This window comes from Athene cunicularia, assembly GCF_003259725.1.
Source record: "Athene cunicularia isolate RWA chromosome 10 unlocalized genomic scaffold, athCun1 chr10_part1, whole genome shotgun sequence".
Lineage (NCBI taxonomy): Eukaryota > Metazoa > Chordata > Aves > Strigiformes > Strigidae > Athene > Athene cunicularia.
In genome coordinates this window covers 5,860,529-5,879,235 of record NW_020799112.1, presented here as the reverse complement: position 1 = coordinate 5,879,235, position 18,707 = coordinate 5,860,529, and the positions used below count along the sequence as shown (strand labels likewise).

The following is an 18,707-nucleotide window of genomic DNA, read 5'->3' as shown; positions in this document are numbered from 1 at the left end:
CTAGATTAAAGGTTTCTGCTGTTTGAATTTCACTTTTTTTTCTTTTCTGATTCTGTTCTACTTGAAAGACCATGAACTGCCATTATGTTCCCCAAGTTTTGCCAGAAGCGCTGTCTTGGTATTTTTGAGCTCTCCCTCCCCCATTCATCCATCCCTCATGGTCAACTTATCTCATGATACATGCTCATGTAATCCTGAATAATAAAAAACTAAACATAGAAATAATCCAATAGAAAGATTTTTTTTCGTATCACTGCAAGTAGCTAAGTTCATATCTCTTCATTATGCAACAATGAAAAGGCCCTTCTGTAAAGCAAGCTGGAAAACAGATGCTATGAATTTAACCATGACAAACACCACTGAATTCTCTGACATCTATATAGCCGAAGTTTCAACACTGACTGATGTAGAATAGTTATTTAAAACTCTCAGTAAGGTACAGCATGAAGAGCTTTAAATTCTGTCTGATCTTTTAAATCCTATTCCTGACACTGGAGTGAGCTAAAAACCTCCTCTCCTCATACTCGCACCTCCTATTAACAATCTGTACCTGACAACACAAAGTATTTATGTAAAAGTCTGCACAGCACTTATTAAAGTCATTCACTAACACCCAGCCACACCTTGATCACAGTCAGACCATCACAAATCCAAGCAACATTTCAAGGAGGCTCTACAGAGTGGCCTTATGACTAGCTGGTCATCAAGCATTCGGTAACAAGCACTATTCCTCTGAGTGGCCTCAAAACACTTGCATCCTACCATGCTGTAGATTTTAACAAAAATCAAACTCTTCATGTATTTGGCACTCCCCCTCTTCTGCTCAACATGTTTCCTTGTTTTCAGAACAGCATCACTTTCCCACAAAATTCCAAGCAGTTTTCTACAACCTCATCACAACTAATCCGTTTATGAATAAAACCGTTTAGATATGTTTAAAAATTGTTCGTCTTTCTTACACTCCATGCCCAATTCTAACTGGTTCTAAACCACCTCATCTATTTAAAACTTGCATCTGATTTAGGGGCTTACACTAGAGCAGGAAGCATGGTGTAGACCACTTAATATTAAGTAAGTCTTTTTTGTTTGCTTCAGCTCAAGGAATACATGGTTAAAAATATAGTCAAATCATTGTCAGATTAATACCTTTTGTGAAATTGATAGAGTTCACAAATACTGGATAGGTTTGGTTCTGCAACAGATCTGATACAATTAGTAAGTCATAAATACTGAACCATCTTAAAGTGCTACAGACTACTATAGAGAAAGTTGATATGTTTCATGGAAGTTGGTCACTATAAAGTTATCAAATTTCACACTGATAAAGGTTAAGAATAATTTCCCTTACAGTTTTAGGAATCATTCATAGACTTTACAACAATAGTAAAAAAAAATATATCATATTTGCTTTGTTTATATTAATTCTGAATTAACTGAAAACTGTCATATGTGTAGATGCACAAGTGCTCAGGCCTATTTCTGTGTGCAGTATGTGAGGAAATCTCGCCCAGGCAGAGGGCACTGAGAAGACATGTATGAGAACTGGGATAACATACAAATGGAAATCTAGGAGAAACTGAAGAAATGAAGGCACCAAAGAAGGGAAGCCATGAGAGAGAATTACTGTCATGAGGAGTGGGGACAAAGGCAATGCACCTATAGCAAACCACTGACTTCATTAGTCCCCACAGCTGTTGAGAAAGTTGTTTACAGTGAATTTCAAACCCAAGGATAAGCTTCAAAATTAGAAACAAACTAAATCAATTAAATGGATAAACCAAGGCAGCTACATTTTCCATGCTGCAGTGCTATGGACTGTTAGAAGTTCTGTTAGGATTCTTTCATAATCACAGTGAACAACAGGACATTTGCAGTAATGGAAAATTAATCTCTACTAGGTATTTTGTTACCCTGACATCCTTAAGCATTGAACTTTCATTTTATGATCAAAAAATTATTAGCATTCATAGCAGTTAAACAACCAAGACCCAGCCTCCAACATCGGGGGGGGAGGATGGGGATGGGGATGACGACAACACGACTCACAACAGCATTACTGCTGCTCTTTATAAAGATGTTATAGAACAGTTCATGCATGTCAAATATAACAACAGATCACACACACACAAAAAAGAGAGCTTCCAAAGTCACAAATATGCACAGAAGTCTTCTATATCCATATAAGGATATTATAACACATTCTAGCAAAAAAAAGCAGACAGATTTAAAAATTTGAACACTGCATGGCCTGCAAGGCCTCGAGGCCACAGGTGCTGGAAGAATATCCTGGCCATAACCCCCATAGGTCAAATTTAGTAAACGCAAGAACCCAGAATACTCATTCAGTTCTCCTGTGCATAAGCAGTTAAAACAGTCTTTAATTTTATCCTCAAGCTGCTATTTTCATTCCAGATCCCTGCTTTTAAACATGTAAAATCAACAGGGATCACTTAATCAGCAGTTTCTTCAAATACTCAGCTGAACACAACCATGCAAGTGTGGCTCCAGGAATTTGACTTACTGTAACCTTTTGAATCTCTTGAAGGTTCAGCACTCATGTGTTCAGTATATACATGTCTCAGAAAACATTAATGAGCTTGGTTAAAATTGTGCCTGTAAGGTGTGCAATTACTGTATTATTTTAAAAATAGAGTCAAGGCAGACAGATTAGTTTAAAAAGTATTGAGTCCCTGCACTTTATTACAATTTTAGAACGTATTTAGCAACTCAAAATTCAAAATCTAGTTCCCATGTACTTCATTTTTATTATGCTCAAGACAGACACTGGTGTCAAATCAAGAATACAGACCAGTTTCTCATAATATTCTCATACACATTACAAAAAGGTAATTCTTTTTAGCTCCATTTAGGTTGCTGCTTTAATTTACTGAAGGTCCCTTCAAGCAGCTCTATGGACCTAATGTGGCAGAGGAGGGAAAAATCACTGGGAAGGGATAGGGAAGAATTTTCCAATCCAGCAGTGCTGCCAAGGAAGTGTTACATGTAACACGCTTCCAGGGAAGGAAAAATATTTGTGTGAAAACCGGCTTAAGCAATGTATTTAGCATCACTGAGAAATTCTGAAGCAGAAGCAGAGACAAAATCTAACTCACCATGGTAGGTTCTACTTGCAAAAATTTCCCTTCTCTCCTGCATGCCCTATCTCATTTTGGTGAAGCAAATGAGGCAGGCATGCACAGCAGTAAACCCACCTTCTCCCTAGAAAAAGGACAGAAAAGTCAGCAAATAAATGGCAATTTACAGCAGTGGATCATCAGCTCAGCACCACTTATTTAGCAAATGTATTGTTCAGTTCACCGTCCCTATCAAGGTTATTACTATGGGGATCTTCCATTTAAGTCTCACAATGGGTTGCACCGTGTTATTACAGAATGAACTGTTAAGAAATAGAAAAGCAAGGAACCAAGCCCAAAGCAGAGCTTCCGTGGTGACAGATCAACTGCTGCAGCAGTTTAACACAGCAATGACACCGATGGATTTAGGAACTTCACATCCAAGCTTTAGGAAGCATCGATAAAAGACTCATTTAATGAGTAGCATTGCATCATCCATCAGCTCTATGTTGCCACAGGCAATAGGCATGCTGTTAGCTTGTTAATAATTTTAGTTGGTTTCTTTGGTTGGCCACACTTAATTGTTGTCAACCAGAAAACAAATTCTTGTTTTCTTTGCAAGGCCCTTATGCTCAGCATTTCAAAACAACTAAATGACAGAAGCTAATTTGGGGAGTGGAGGGGATGTTCACAGCTATTTACAGGAATGAAGTAGGTAGACCCCTCTTTATGTTTGAAATATGTTTACCTATTTAGGAAGGCAGAAGGCAACTGTCCAGCTGATTTTACTTCTGATCTTGAAGCTCTGCAGTATCATGTGCCTGTGAGAATGGAGAGAAGACCAGAACATGTTTTACTGTTTTACTCCAAAAGTGTCACTGTAAAATAGTGTTCTGCATCTATTTATTGTTCCCACTACACAGCCTGACCCTGGAAACTTAATCTCCACCATTATTATGGAGAAATATTTTCTTCCAGCTTTAACCATTCCCCAAATTGCTATAAGCACTTCAATATCTCACTGTTGAGATCACAATAGTTTTTCCATCCAGAACTTCAGTCTGAGCCCAAACCAATTTAGGTTAAGCAAAATAAACATTCATTACTAAACAGAGAAACAGAAAGGAAGCTTTCTGAGGAAAAACACTGTCTGACCACTGACACACATTAACCTAGACAAAGATTCTAAAAAGTAACTCGATAAACCCAAATGGTACACTAAGATTGAGATTGCTTTGCCGTTGCAGAGGTATGTGCATCGATGACAGCTTTTCAGGAATGCAGCCACCCTACTGTTTGGTTCAGAGAAACAAAGGCAGTATACCTCAAAATCCAGTTCAATGGGTTGGTTTTCCACCAGTTTGACTGTACATTCCATGTCAATGAAAGAACTGAGTAAATTATTCCAGCTGATCCAGTATATTTAGTTCCTTCCTACTCATGAAACATTCACCTGCATATTGAGATTTACAGATTTTGTTAAAAAAAAAAAAAAAAAGGAGTATCATTTAAAACAAACAAATCCAACAACAACAAAGCACTGCAGATTGGTCTAAAAGAATCCTTAATATTAATTAAATTAACCATGAAACATAGACCAAGTGGTTTAAAGAGCTATATGATAATTTTTTGCTTGCTGACTGGATATGTGAGCATGCTGTAACTTATCAGGTTCACCTGTTAGGAGAGCAAAAATGACCAGCACATACTCTTCTTTTAAAGCCTGTTTAGTGATACTCTGCCCAAATATCATTCTTTCTGACCCTGACTGAAATTTGCTTCTCTATTAGTCTAAGTACCATTAATCAAGGTCTTAAAACATTATACCTTTTAAAGTTTTTATGGTTAGCATTCTTGTACTTGTTTTCTCTGAATTCTTTGAATTTTTGTTCCTCCTAGTTAGAGCATATTACACTTTCTTCTCTACATAGTTTGCTTTTTCTTAACAGGTTTATATATAGATTTATATTTACTTGTAAGTAAATTTATATTTATGTAAGTAAATCCACATATTTGTTAAATATATTTGTTTTACAAAAAGAAAGACTAACAAACTCACTTTTCCATTTTCCTTTTCCACTCTTTCAACTATATTTTTCCTGGTATATGTTGTCAACAAATTTACTTCAATATACCACACCTTCACTGTTCATTTTTAAAGCCATAAGTTGCTATCTGTTTCTCAGGTTCAGTTGTGTTTCACCTGTTTAGGTTTAGACCGACTCATGTCAGTTCACCTAAAGCATTAAGTTCACTTTTCTCAGAAATGCCACTGAAATGGGAAAACAGCTATGGTAATCTGACCCAAAAGAATTAAATATCCTCCATAGTTGTACACAGAGTATTTGGAAGTGGTGGTGGTCACAAAAATAGCATATTTAAGGTGTGGAAAATGAACATGCAACTCCATGCAGTTGGGAACACAAATGCACATTTTTTAAAATGTCTACTGAAGTCCATAGGCAAAACTGACATTGACTAAAGATATCACACCTTCGATTCCCAGCATTACAAGAAACAATCAAAAATGCCAAATTAAAGAGTTTTTAAGAGTGAAAAAAGCATCTGGTCAATCTCTTCCCGAGGTCTTTATTTCAGACTTCTAGATTAAAACGGCTCAAACTTCACTTCAATGTCACTGTAGTGTTTATATTGTCATGTGCAGATTGTACGCATAAGAATACATAATTACACTAAAATTCTCGTAGCCGAAAAACAGTGCTCAAGATCTTTGAGTTTGTCTGGTTGCTTTCTACCAGCAACATTTCATTCACAACACACATTACAGTCACACACACAAATCATTGAGATCAAGTGGTGCGTCAGTAATGCTGTTGGTGGAAACAAAAAGAGAGCCCAAGCCTGTTGTGCTGTTCTGATGCCCTCACATCCTGCTGAACTGCTTGACACACAAAACTCAATTAACGCTTCTAGAAACAGCAGACATGGAAGAACTACTCAGAGTATCACTGTCCACCAAAGTGCCCATTTGTTTTTCCATAGTGCCATTAAAAACAGCTTGTTTTAATTGCAGAAATTCAAAAATAGTCAGAACAAAACTCTCTTTAGATAACAAAAATGTAAAGTAAAAAAAGGAACACGTAAGAGACTGCAGAGAGTCTCTCCTGGTTACTTTGCCTCCCGCTAAACCCATCCTTGGACACCTGAATGCATCCATTGGTTAATAAAACAGAGGTCAGCAGAATGAGAGGAAGTATATTCGTCTCATCTTAATTGGACGTAATTCACGCAACAGCACAAGCAATGGACAAGGAGACACAAAACTCATCTTTCAATACAGAGGCCACAGCAAAAGCTGTAGTTGTCTACAACTGTGAACTACAGATTTAAAGGAAAGTGTAATTGCCAATATAAACAACTAATTTGACCTCAGTATTCAATTCTATATTCAGTTATTTGAAGAATCTGTCAAAATGATTCATACATAAAAGAAAAACAAATGACACTAGATTCAAACTGAAACAATCACAAGAAAGTTTTTATGGAGAGAACATCAAACATTTCCAGTAAGCTCCTACACAGGTAATTAATGCTTTCAAAATTCAATCTGTGTATTGTTTATGGCATAACCAAAATGTGACAACCTCTCACCAATGATTCATGAAGGTTTTGGTGTAGTAATACCTTGACATGATTACACTGTAGTAAGTACTGTATGTTCTCATATCCGATCATGTGATACAGATACCAATGTATTGATTATATTACTGTTTAAGCTCAGTTTGACAATTCTGTCTCTGAAAATAAAACAGACACTCCCAGTCACACAGATGATTGTTCCATGTGTTTTTGCATTAACCCAGAAAAGAAACATACATACTGAAGATTTCCAACTTCAAAATGCAAACAAAGACCTTTGTGAACAATTCTATTCTGATCAGTTCCATCATGAAAGGCCGTGATGGAACAGTACAGGTATACTGGAAGTGTCCATGTCTGAGGTTTATGGCAGACGTCAGGTTTTGTCACGATTAGGTATTTAAGTAGTTTTTGCAAAAGCTACTGTATTTGAACACTGACAGAAACAATATCACCAAGATGTTGGAAAGTTTTCTGTACATCCCCTTTAGCTCTCAGTATCACATGGTCACTTTGGGGCAGCAGTCTTTTTGTCCAAAGCTCTAATTTAAGACATGAAAAACGTCGTTATGTTTATTGCTGCTGAGTTTTAGCATCTGTAGTAACAGCATGAAGTCACAGAAAACACAGTAATTGTTTGACTGGTCAAAAGCTAATGATACCTTTTTACAATGGAAAATTGTCTTTTTAATTTAAGAACTTATATACAACACATACTTTTTTATCACATAATGCAAAGTCACTTTTCCAGGCCCATGCTAGAAAGCTACCAAATCTAAACTCTCAAGTTTATCAATTATCTACATTCATATTCTGGAATAAGATAGCTAAAATCTGAATTGAACAAACAATGGATGTTATCCCCGATCTCCACACATCTGTTTTATACTACTTTCCCAGCAAAACCAGTCTGTACTGACTCAAAGATGATACTAAAATCTAGTAGCTTTAACAGGCGGACTCCTTTCTCTGCTGCACTGGTTTGGTGCCATTTCCTCCTTTTCATTTGCTCCGATACTTTAAGTGGTCTTGTGGCCACTTCAACTCATTCAACCAACAAAAAAAACCCTGCTACATTTTTTGTCTGGAAGAATTTTGTGCTGGATTGAATCAGCTCACAGAAGGGTCTGCAAAAACAGCATAGCCAGTACAAAGTAGGCAACATGAAGCAAGTGGGCTAAAGAATCTTTCTTCATGGCCAGTGACCTTTCACATGAGCTCTCCTCTTTTGTAGATCCACAGCTTCAGGGAGCTGCAACTGAGCTATAGTTACAGGTTGGCCCACTGCAACTGTACTGAGGGCAGAACTGAAGTCTGCTCCACATTGCTGCTGGCCTGCTGGCACCTTCTGACATGGTGACAGCTGGAAAACCAGTCTTCATCTTTAATAATATAAAAGTAAGCTGGGTTCAAGATTAGGTCTGAGGGCTTTAGGAGCACGTTGTACACAGCTTGTGTTTCAAAGAAATTTCCAAATACATCTCTGCACGTTTCTTTGCAATCTCACAAGTAAAAAATCTGTGGAAATAGCACCAATCTTACCGTCCTAGAAGACTGGGGCAAGAAAAGTGGATTGGAACATCTTCCTTTTCTTCAGTAGCCAAGGAACATTGTGCCAAGAGTAAGGAAGACTAAACTATTAGACTGTAGATACACATCATTCAATTAATTTGACTCTTTCATGCTGTCAGAAATGCAGCCAGCAACTCTCATCAAGTCTCTGTAAACAGGGCTGAAAAATACATCATAAAACTTGGTTTTATGTTCCCAATACTGTGAACACCTACATATTCATTTTTTAAAAAGTCATTAAATAAGTAGCTCTTTTTTTCCCTAGCTATTGAAATTCTCAATTAAATGAAGTCTAAGGGTTTTTTTATCAAGTTAGAAATGGTGTGGATAGGAATTGAACTCCAGAAGAGTAGATCTTGACTACATAACTATCTATATACTTGCATTAAAACATCTTAAGAAGTAGAAGCCAGAGGAACTCCAATACTGGGAAAATACCTTGGAAAAGAGGGTTACACTTAAAGTGTCTAGCTTGATAAACTCATGCCACTTCGCTTTAACTTTATGAAAAACATGGGTTTGGTTTTGATTCTTAAATACAAGACTCTCTGATTTCACCTGTTAGCTCAATAAAAGCTCATTCTGTCACATTTCCACACAAAAAAAACCCTGAGACACGCAATTCAAATTTTAATTGTTTTTCCCTATGTAGACAAGTTATAGGACTTCCAAGTGACTTTCTGAAAAATGCTTCTTTTTCCTCCTTTTAGTGTCAAGCAATTGAAACAAAACCCAGAAAAGTTATCAAGTAAATAAAATACAAATCTTGTAAAGAGTATTTAGTAAGGTCCTGGCTTTTTGTTAGAATGTGAATTCACTTTTTTCTTACAAACTCTCAAAAGTTGCACTGTACCCTAAATCCCAAAAATTAAATTCCAGTTCTAAGGCTTTTTCTCTCACATCACCATCAGTACTAACGTAAAATATTAAAGTACAGTTTTCTCTGTGAATAATATGAAGTCAGCGTGTTGATGTGGGTTTCAAAATCATTATAATTTGGTGTAACAGAGGAAAAGGTTACTTTTAAAATAATGTTTTATTTTGTCCTGAATTTAAAGACCTTAACCCCATACAAATTTACTTGCATGATTAGTTTTACTGACATCATTAGACTGTTCACATGAAAGCAAACACCTAGTCACCAACATGACAATGTATTTCTGAGATCTTTTGGACACACAAGAAGAAATCCTAACTTCAGTGAGGTTATAGAAAGTTTTCCATGATCTTCACCTACAAACACCATTTAAATAGTGCGAACTCTGTTACTAAGCAAACAAACAAAAGTCTCAGGGAAGATCAATCAATATGTCTCATCTTTAAACAATGCCAACAGTAACCAACTTTTCCCATGGATTCTCAATTTCTGTGGTTTTAAAACTTTCTTATTAGAATATGTTTCAATTTAAAATACACATAAAATACTTTTCTCTATATGTGTGTATGCGCATACATACACGTATAGATATATATCTATATAGATATATATCTATATATAAAAAACATGCACCTTGCTTGTTCATTACCATTTCCCATCAGCCTCTCAGACTTTGGTACAAGAAGACAGATCTTGAACTAGTGCCCAATCACTATCTTCAGTAATCAAAGTCACTAATTAAAGTTTCTAATTACAACTCTCTTCCATCATACTCCATGTGTAACTCCAAAAAGTTACACGTTTTACTAATCTAAAAGTATGTCCTTCATTTATTCCTAGGTGGTAGAAGATGAATTACTTTTATTTGAAATGTATAATCTTGATTTCTGATTATTTCTAACTCACTGATCTGCAGTAAGTTTCTGATAAAGCTATTTCTAAACTTTATATGCATGCAAAAAATCTGCAACAGTAACTGAAGAGAGCTACATTATGAACTTTCTCTGAAAACTATCAGCAAAGTGATTTAGAAGCATACAGACATCTCAGTGGTGGACTACATTAGGAAAACCTGTTGCTAGAGAGCTGTACAAACTTTAGCAAATAAATGGAGTGCACTGCAACTGCAAACTGAGCTATCCTCTTCTAATAGAATATAAAATGGAAGCAATTTAAGTTACTGTCTTGCACTCTACACCAACCACTCAGTTTGCTGACTTTGCAGGAAAAACACAGCCATAGTTCTACCCTTCAAGAATTCTTTAGAACACTTTGTCAACTTCATAGGGACAGCTTCACCTTTACAAATAACAAATGCAATCTCACTTCTAAAATAATCATACTATATTAAGTATAAAGTACACCTCTAGCTACAAAACCTGGCAAGCTCCAAAGCCCACTAATGAGGAGCAGTACTATACCATATTTCAAAGCAACTGATCAGGTGTGATAGGACCCTTCTGGTCACTACTGGATGAGAAAAATATAAAGCAAAACTAAAGCACACAGTATGTACTGATGCCTAAAGACTCACAGCATAAAGCACAGTCTCCTATTGATTTTAGCTTCATCTCACGAGACATTTTCCTTTAAATCCTACTTCACCACATAAAGCCATTTTCCAGTTGCCACTCTCCCAATAATGTGGAAAAAAAAAGACTGACTTTGAAGTTAGTGAGAGCTTCCTGTAAAACCTGGGAACCTGCTACCGCTTTATATAATCATGGAAGCATTGTTTCTCCTCAATCAGCTTCTTAGAACTGAGGATTGAGAGAGAAGAAAGGCAGACTATGGCCTGCCTCATCAACACTGTATGGCTGAGCCATGGTAATTTCAACAGCCTGCATTCAGAGAGCTACTTGGTTTGCCGCCCATCTGTGCTTCTCACCGGCAGCTTCTCAAGGGTGAGGGGTGGGAGGGAAAAAGAATGGAGAACGTCAAAGACACTGAAATACGCAAAAGTCTGTGCTTTGCTAAGTGATTACTTCTGCATCGTGAAATGTCAGCAGAGCAAATCTGACCTCTGTACTAGAGATGATTAAGGAAAAAGAAAAATGACTAGGGGAAATTCTCTGTATCATTTAATGATGTGGGGGAGAGAGAATATATTTTGAACTATAGACAATAACTCTTCTATCACTCAAAATATGTATCTATAGCTCAGATGTTAATGAAGGTTTTCCAAAAAAATAATTACTCGAAATTCTTGTTAGAGGAAGACAAAAAATAATTAAACCACCTTTCTTATTTTTCAGAGAGGCTCTAAGTGGAAAACATGATGATTATATGATGAGCTGTCACTCAGCTACAACCCACTCGGTTCTATTACTGCTCACTACAGCTGCTTTAACATTCAGTCAGCTCAGTTACCTTTTATATTCTTTACATGCAGAAATTCTCAAATGTCCCTTATCACACACGGCAATCCTTGCCCTCAGAGTCCAAACTGATTTGATCTCTTTTTGCTTTATTGGAATTTAGGACTGAATTGTGAAAGAGTAGGAACCCTGTTTCCATATCATTTGAATTCCTGCACCACACACATTTTTCTCTGCCCTTCCTTTTGCTCTCTCAAAGACCGAGGTTATACGGTACAGTGCACTATTTGCATATCAAAAGCAACAGCACTTTACACAAAAATGAAAAGCAGCCACTTTTCTGGTTTCAGTGACTAAGAGCTTAAGACATGAAAATAATTTCCTTCCTCTGAATCTGTAACTCCAAATTCAGGTGTAACTCAGTTCATCAAGACTGGTTCAGGTCTTTCTAATCTTAAAAATTAAGAAGTTCCCTCACTACCATCGTTACCTGATACTTATTTACAAAAGACAGTTAATTTTCTTTCCAGACCCCTTCCTTCTGGAGCAGCTAGAGACATCACTGTCTTACCTGAAAGAACAGAATTAAGAAAAACATGCAAACAGGTTCAAAGGTAATAAAGAAACAGTTCTTATTTATCTCAAGTTATATACAACTTGTCCAAATGGCACTACCCCACTTACTGGGGCATTTCAGTGTCTTTTTTCAGCTGGCCACCACAGTCTCAGATGTGTCAGATTTTGTCATTAAAATAAGCAGGATGACTTTCTGGTCTGCCTTATACAATCTAAAAAAAGCAAGTATATACAGAACTCCACGCTAGGGTAGCAACCTTATCCTAAATTTCTACATGGTGTCTTTTCTGAAGCATCCAGCATTGGTGGTAAGAACATACACACAAGCTATTAGTGCACAACAGCTAGCACACCATGAACTCTTAAGCTAACTTGTGACCTTCATCAAGCTCCTGGATACTGTATCAGTGCACCCCGTTTTCCTCAACAGGAGGCAGAAGATGCAAGCACAAGCTATATGAACTGCTAAAGTTCAACAGCCCCTAACTTCATCACACCTAACTTTTAACCCTCAATGTATCAGATAACCTTTGCTAACCTAAAACCAGCATCTACACTCCAGAAAGCAGACAGGCAAATAAATACATAAATACAAAGACATACATAGTTCTGTTACTGAGAAAGACTCTTCTCCTGCATCATGATATGGGTCTGTAGCCTAGTGCTTGGCCTACTGACAGACAGATGGATACTGAGGACGCAATTATCGTATCTTGTGAGGCACAATAACTGGCCATCTATATGTTGTTCTCCCATTCTTTTTATTGTTGGTCACACGCATCAGGTGCGTAAAGGCTTTAAAAGGGGTAAGAAAGGGATGCAGCCATGTCCCCTTTCCCCCATAACTTGACTACTATTTGTGACATCAATTTAAATTACTTTGTGCCCCAAAAGGTACCTGGCCACCCACACACCCCAGACAGAGTAATGAGGTGGGAAGAGCAGAATGACTGACTCAGAGAAATACCAGCTGTTTACCGCAGTGTCTCACTACTCCCAATACCAACAGTAGTGGGTGGTGTTTGAGCTGTCCATGACCTTGCCAAATCCCTCTTCAACTCCTTCCCGCTATTAGAAATGTTGATGTGTTTCCAAGTCCTACCATGAATGCATTACCAATTTCATGAGGAAGATCTGTCTGCTTCAGATGGTTTAAAAGAAAAATAGCTAGCAGACAATTCTTGCACTCAAGAGAACTATGCTATACTATGAATATACTGTATTATACATTCATTTGACTTGCACCAGCCAATCGAGCTAGTTTATCATTCATGAGTTACCTAAAACCCTTCTTAAATCCTCAGAGATATCTGATCTATTTCCCTATATGTCTTCAGTTAGATCAGATCATTTCAATAAACTGCATTGGATCAGAAACAAGAGCCAGTATTTAAAATCAATCAGTCAGTCTCAGCAAATTTCCTTCCATTTTTCACCTATTTCTTACTTAATAAAGCACATAGTGCAATGGCATGCTCATTTAACATAACAAAAAAAGTGTTAGGAGTGCATTGCTATTTACATAGGAACTTTAATGTTAATCCATTTTCATTTTAAAATAAATTTTATCAAATTCTCAAACACATTTCTAAACTAATGCTCTGTGCCTCACATGAAGCCACAGCCATGACACTAGGATGTTTTTACAGAGAGGTAAGAGGATAGTGGATCTGTAGAAGACCAAGATCTCAAATGCAGAGTAATACTATTGCTACCACTCTCTGTAACCCTTAGGATTATAACTCATATGAACACTATATCCCTTTATTGCATTACAGGTGATAAAAGGGAGAACCTCCTAGATGTGTTAAGTGGACTTTGCTGCTGAAGTCATACATCTTATGGTGAATGAAGAGTTCTCTCTTTAATGGTTGCAAAGCAGAAATTGAATTTCTTGTTAATTATTTGGAGAAAACTACACCCATCTTTCTAGGACTTGCTTTTGTGGGTTCTAGACCTGTGCTGATTCTTCCAAGACACTGAAAAGCCTACATCCTATAGGTTGGAAAACCTCACTTCCCCATAGTCTGACTGGACTGTTTTGGTTGGAAACAACCATGAGGAAAGTAGATATGTTTCACTACATGCAGTCTTACTCTCTGCAGTCTGCACTGAACACAAATGAAACAAGATCATTCTACAAAACTTCATGAACTGGCAAAAGGCACACAGAACATTACATAGGTACTGACACCTGGCAAAGACCAGTGTGATCTAAGGTAGCTTAGCTAACCACTCACAGGTTCACAAGAACAGTCAAATTCAAACCAAGGCTGACTGGAAATGCATGCGTTAGAAGTGAGCATTTTTCACAGCATTATTTCTCATGAAGCATGGAGAAGAAACTTAAAATTCTCAATTCAAACAGCATATACAAACCTCTCCAAAAAGATCACAAGTCAGCTGTCAAAACTATCTTTTATGTCCTGCACCATCTTCAGTCCAATTCTGCCTTTCTGTCTGCCTGCCTGATGTATTCAGAGGTTGTTGCTGGACTCACTTCCTCTTCTCCGTCCTATTTAACTAATGTAATTCAACAGAAAAAAAATAAACTATTTCTGCAATAGCAGGAAGGCACATAGCGAACTGTGGCATACCAAATATACCAATTCACTTTATTCAGTGGATACAAATTTTACCCAGAATACCTCACTGTAACTGACTGACACTAAAACAGAACAAATAATTCAGTAATCACACCTGCACCCAGAACAGTCTGTCTTGTTCAGGACTGAGGTCATCAGAGAAGGGAGTTTGCAGTGCAGCTGCTGTACTTTACATAAACACAGAGCTTCCACGGAAATGTGAATGCTTGCTTCTTCCCCCACCCCCGCCCCTTTATTTTTTTAAATATAACTTTCCTATATACTTTAGAAAACTGTAAATTTCTATCCCCCACTGCCTTTTGTGAGCAGCTTTTTTTTTCCTAATTTGAGAATGAACTACATCACAAAATTATTTTTTATTTTAAATGACTGAACTCTGATGATTTTAGTATGATATTAACAGAAGGTCCTTAACTTTTTTTATAGCATAAGAAGCAACATTTTAAATTGCCTAACTCTATTTTTTCAAAAGCAATCTTGAAGAAGAAATGTCCAACAATTCAGATAATTGTGACAAACTGATGTTTTATACTTACATGGTTATAGCCTTTTGGTAGCAAAATGACCCAGCATACACTCGCTACTTCACAATGCTAAGTTGCTCTCCAAGACTGACCCTCCTCCTTCACATTTGTCATTATACTAAACAAATAGCTTACAATAATGGAGAATAGTTACTGCCATTTCTCATGTGCTAAATGTACATGCTCTTCACAACATCCTTAATGGTTCACTTTTATTACAAGCATTACTCAGTATACACCTTCTCAGCACTTGCCAAAGCCACATTCTAAACACTTCCCAAACTAAAAAGTATGAAATTCAGATTTATTAGATAGGATTACCAATATTACATTGATAGTTACCACTTAACAGACACAACCTAAGAATTTTGCAACACAAGTAAACGGTGAGTAAACCTCAAGATAACAATTATACATATTCACATATCATTAACCTAAATCAAACCAGACTCAAGCTCTCATTTTGTAAACAGCTCTGCAAGAATACACCTTTTTTTTGTACCATGTTCCTGAAACAAGCTGCAAAAGATAAATAGCAGATGTTTCAGCCTCAGCCAGTCTAGGCATCCCAACTGAGCCAAAGCCCCTCACTGAAGCAAGCTGGGAATCCTGCTTCATAAGCATTCTTAATGGGACCTATTCAAATTCTCATATAAACTGGCAGAATAAGCAGGAAGTTCAACAACGAAAAAAAGAGGAAATCTATTTGCACATTTCAATGCATTAAAATAATGCAGGACTTCCATTCTTCTCTATTCAAGTTCCTCAGTATGTGTAAAAGAGGATGAAGAAATAAAATTTTCCATTTCAACTATGGATTGTGCTAGAAGCAGCAGCAAAAGATGGAAAGGTGTCTCTGCCAACCCAGCTGAATATCATCTAGTCAACTGTTATTAAAGGTTCTTACTGAAATGAATGGCAAAATCACCACTGCCTTCAGTAACAAGGAATCCTCTCTGAAGCTAAAAGAGACAGAACGTGGTTGTTTTGCACTTTTATAAGCATGCTTGCATTACATCAGCTTTTGCATCAAAGCTGGTAGTGCAAAGAGGAAAGCAAAGCCAATTTTATGTACTGATGTAATCAAGCCTAGCATCTCTGTGGGGTTTTTTTGTTCCGATGCTCACAATGACATCAGCTACTCTGCCTATTTAGTAGTGGAGGGCAATGACAGTTCTTCACCTCTGCTCACACACTTCTCTATTTTCCTCCTGCTTGTACATCCTGACACATTAGGAGTCAGCTTGCATTTCAGCAGGACACAAACACTTGCCTCAGATCTCTCTCTCTCTCTTCCCCCTCCTTTCTCTCAATGTTTCCCATCTATCACAGGCAAAGTCAAAACTTTTAAGTAAAAAGGGGGGAAGAAGAAATCTCAGGAATTTAACAAAGCACATCTAAACACTGTAATGTGGGTGATGAATTTACACACTGGAACACACACTGCTCAAATAATAGCTGTATTTCAAGCATAGCAGATATTTATCCATACACAAAGCTGACCTGGAAAGATTATGAAGCTGTCTGCCTGAGGGCATGGGGACATGTTTAACTGATACCCCAGCTCCACAGACACCCACACTGCAATTAATTTAACAGGCTTGGTATTCTTAGCTTTCTAGTTTGCACGGGTCCATATATGTGTTTCAAAAGACTCCTACAAGGAAGCAACTTCACTTTTCTGTATCAGTTTTTACACCTTTAAAATGGGAATATAATACTAATCTTAAAAAGAATTTAACACATCAACTGAAGAGGATTCACTTTCTGTTCACATAATCCAGCCCTGGAATTCCCCATCTAATTAATTCTCTCATCTGAGACACAACATCTAGGCCAGATACATCTGCACTCTGCTGTGAAATTAGCTATAGCGATCTTGGAACCCAAAACACACAAACATACTCTAATACCTCTAAAAAGTGCATTTTCCAGTTCTCATTTGTACTGCAGATCATTTGTGAGCAATTTTCATATTCTACCATTAGGGGAAAAACATTTTTTCTGCAGCTAGTTCTTACACAGCCTTATCATCTAGAAACAGATTTCAACAGTTTTAAAATATATTAAAAGAAAATATTTTTACACACTGAAAATACTGTAAAACTTACTGACCAATGTAAACTGTTGCTGAAACCCACCCGTATACACACAGTATATTTTGTAAGTTTTCCCACCTCGGAGATTTCTTGAATCTGCCCTGCTGTATATCACATATCTGCATAGCAGTTAGTATCAAAACTCATCTAAAAAAAAATCCACCATCAAGCCAACCAACCACCCCATCCCCACTTCTTCCTTCATATCTTCAACTACTGAGAGAAATTAATAAAGAGAAAATAGCAGTAAATTAGATACTCCAATTTCTAGATTTTTTTTCCTGTCTTCTTCACTGAATTAGAACTTTTGCAAGATTTAAGGAAGGCAACATTATGAAGCACTTAAACTACAATAAAAGTAACCTTGCCATAGACTGAAAAAAATTAAATGTCATGTAATGTACATAAGATTATCACATATTTCTTTTATGTCTCATATATTCTTCAGCTAAAGTCAGATATTTCCATACATACAATTTTTTATAAAATATAGACAATAAGAAAAATGTGATTCTCAATAGCTGAATTTCCTACTTCAATCCCTAAACCTGATGATTATTATTTGCCAGCTGTCCTTCCTATTAATAAAAAAGAGCACACACCCCCATCTGCTATTATCAGCAGCTTACCAAGTAACATGAAAAGAAATGAGCAAACTTTTCAATAACTAGGAGTCAACTGCATTAGAGAAGAGGTATTATCAATATAAAAATTACAAGTAGGTGTTTTTATGGACAGAAAGAAAATTATACGTACATAAGTATTATATGCTTATATAATCTCTATGTAATATATAGGTATATGCTGTATCTATGCTATATGTCTGTATATTACTGACATTTTCATAGCTATAAATATACATGATTTTATATATAGTTAATATAGATAACTAAAATCACTAACACCAATTTATTTTTTTCATTTGGGATAAGCTGTAAATTCAAAATACAAAACTTCATATACATGAATCATTAACCCTACTGTAAGCTGTGCAGTTAGATCCTAAAGGATTTATTTTATATTCCTCTTACTAGCAGTCGACAGATATCTGACAATACAGCAACATAACATTCCATTTAACTTATCCATAGGCTTATGCCACTGAGCCCCAGATGTTTTAGCAAATGAAAGAGAAAATTTTAGGGTGGGGGATGGGAAACCTGTTTATAACAAATGGTGTTTGCTTTATTAATTTCTACCAAAAATTGAGGCATTCATTTTAAAAAGCAAATTTAAAATTAAATAGTAATCCATTCTTGGTTCATTAGCTTGCTTGCCTTGTTTGGGGTTTTTTTTGCTTGCTTGTTTGTTTTAATGTGTGTGTTAAGGTATCATGTGTTGCAAAAAACAGTAAGAAATCTTCTACAGGACATTCCACATTATTCATCAAGCCTTTTCTTCCCCTAAACTTATCAATTCTTTTTTAATTTCTCTGGCACAAAGAATTCAAATTACAACAGA

At 36.6% G+C, this 18,707-nt stretch overlaps 1 protein-coding gene across 3 annotated transcripts in view; it reads right to left on the bottom strand.

Moving 5' to 3' along the window:
- The window catches only part of OTUD7A (OTU deubiquitinase 7A), a 99,932-nt gene extending 89,096 nt beyond the window's left edge, over window positions 1-10,836 (bottom strand). For all 3 annotated transcript variants that reach the window (XM_026856369.1, XM_026856371.1, XM_026856370.1), the window contains exons 1-3: window positions 10,826-10,836; window positions 3,823-3,895; window positions 3,114-3,219 (exon numbers count right to left, since the gene is read on the bottom strand). The gene's annotated coding sequence lies outside the window, so the exon portion shown is untranslated. The remainder of the gene's footprint in view (window positions 1-3,113; window positions 3,220-3,822; window positions 3,896-10,825) is intronic.
- Window positions 10,837-18,707: the final 7,871 nt, after the last annotated feature.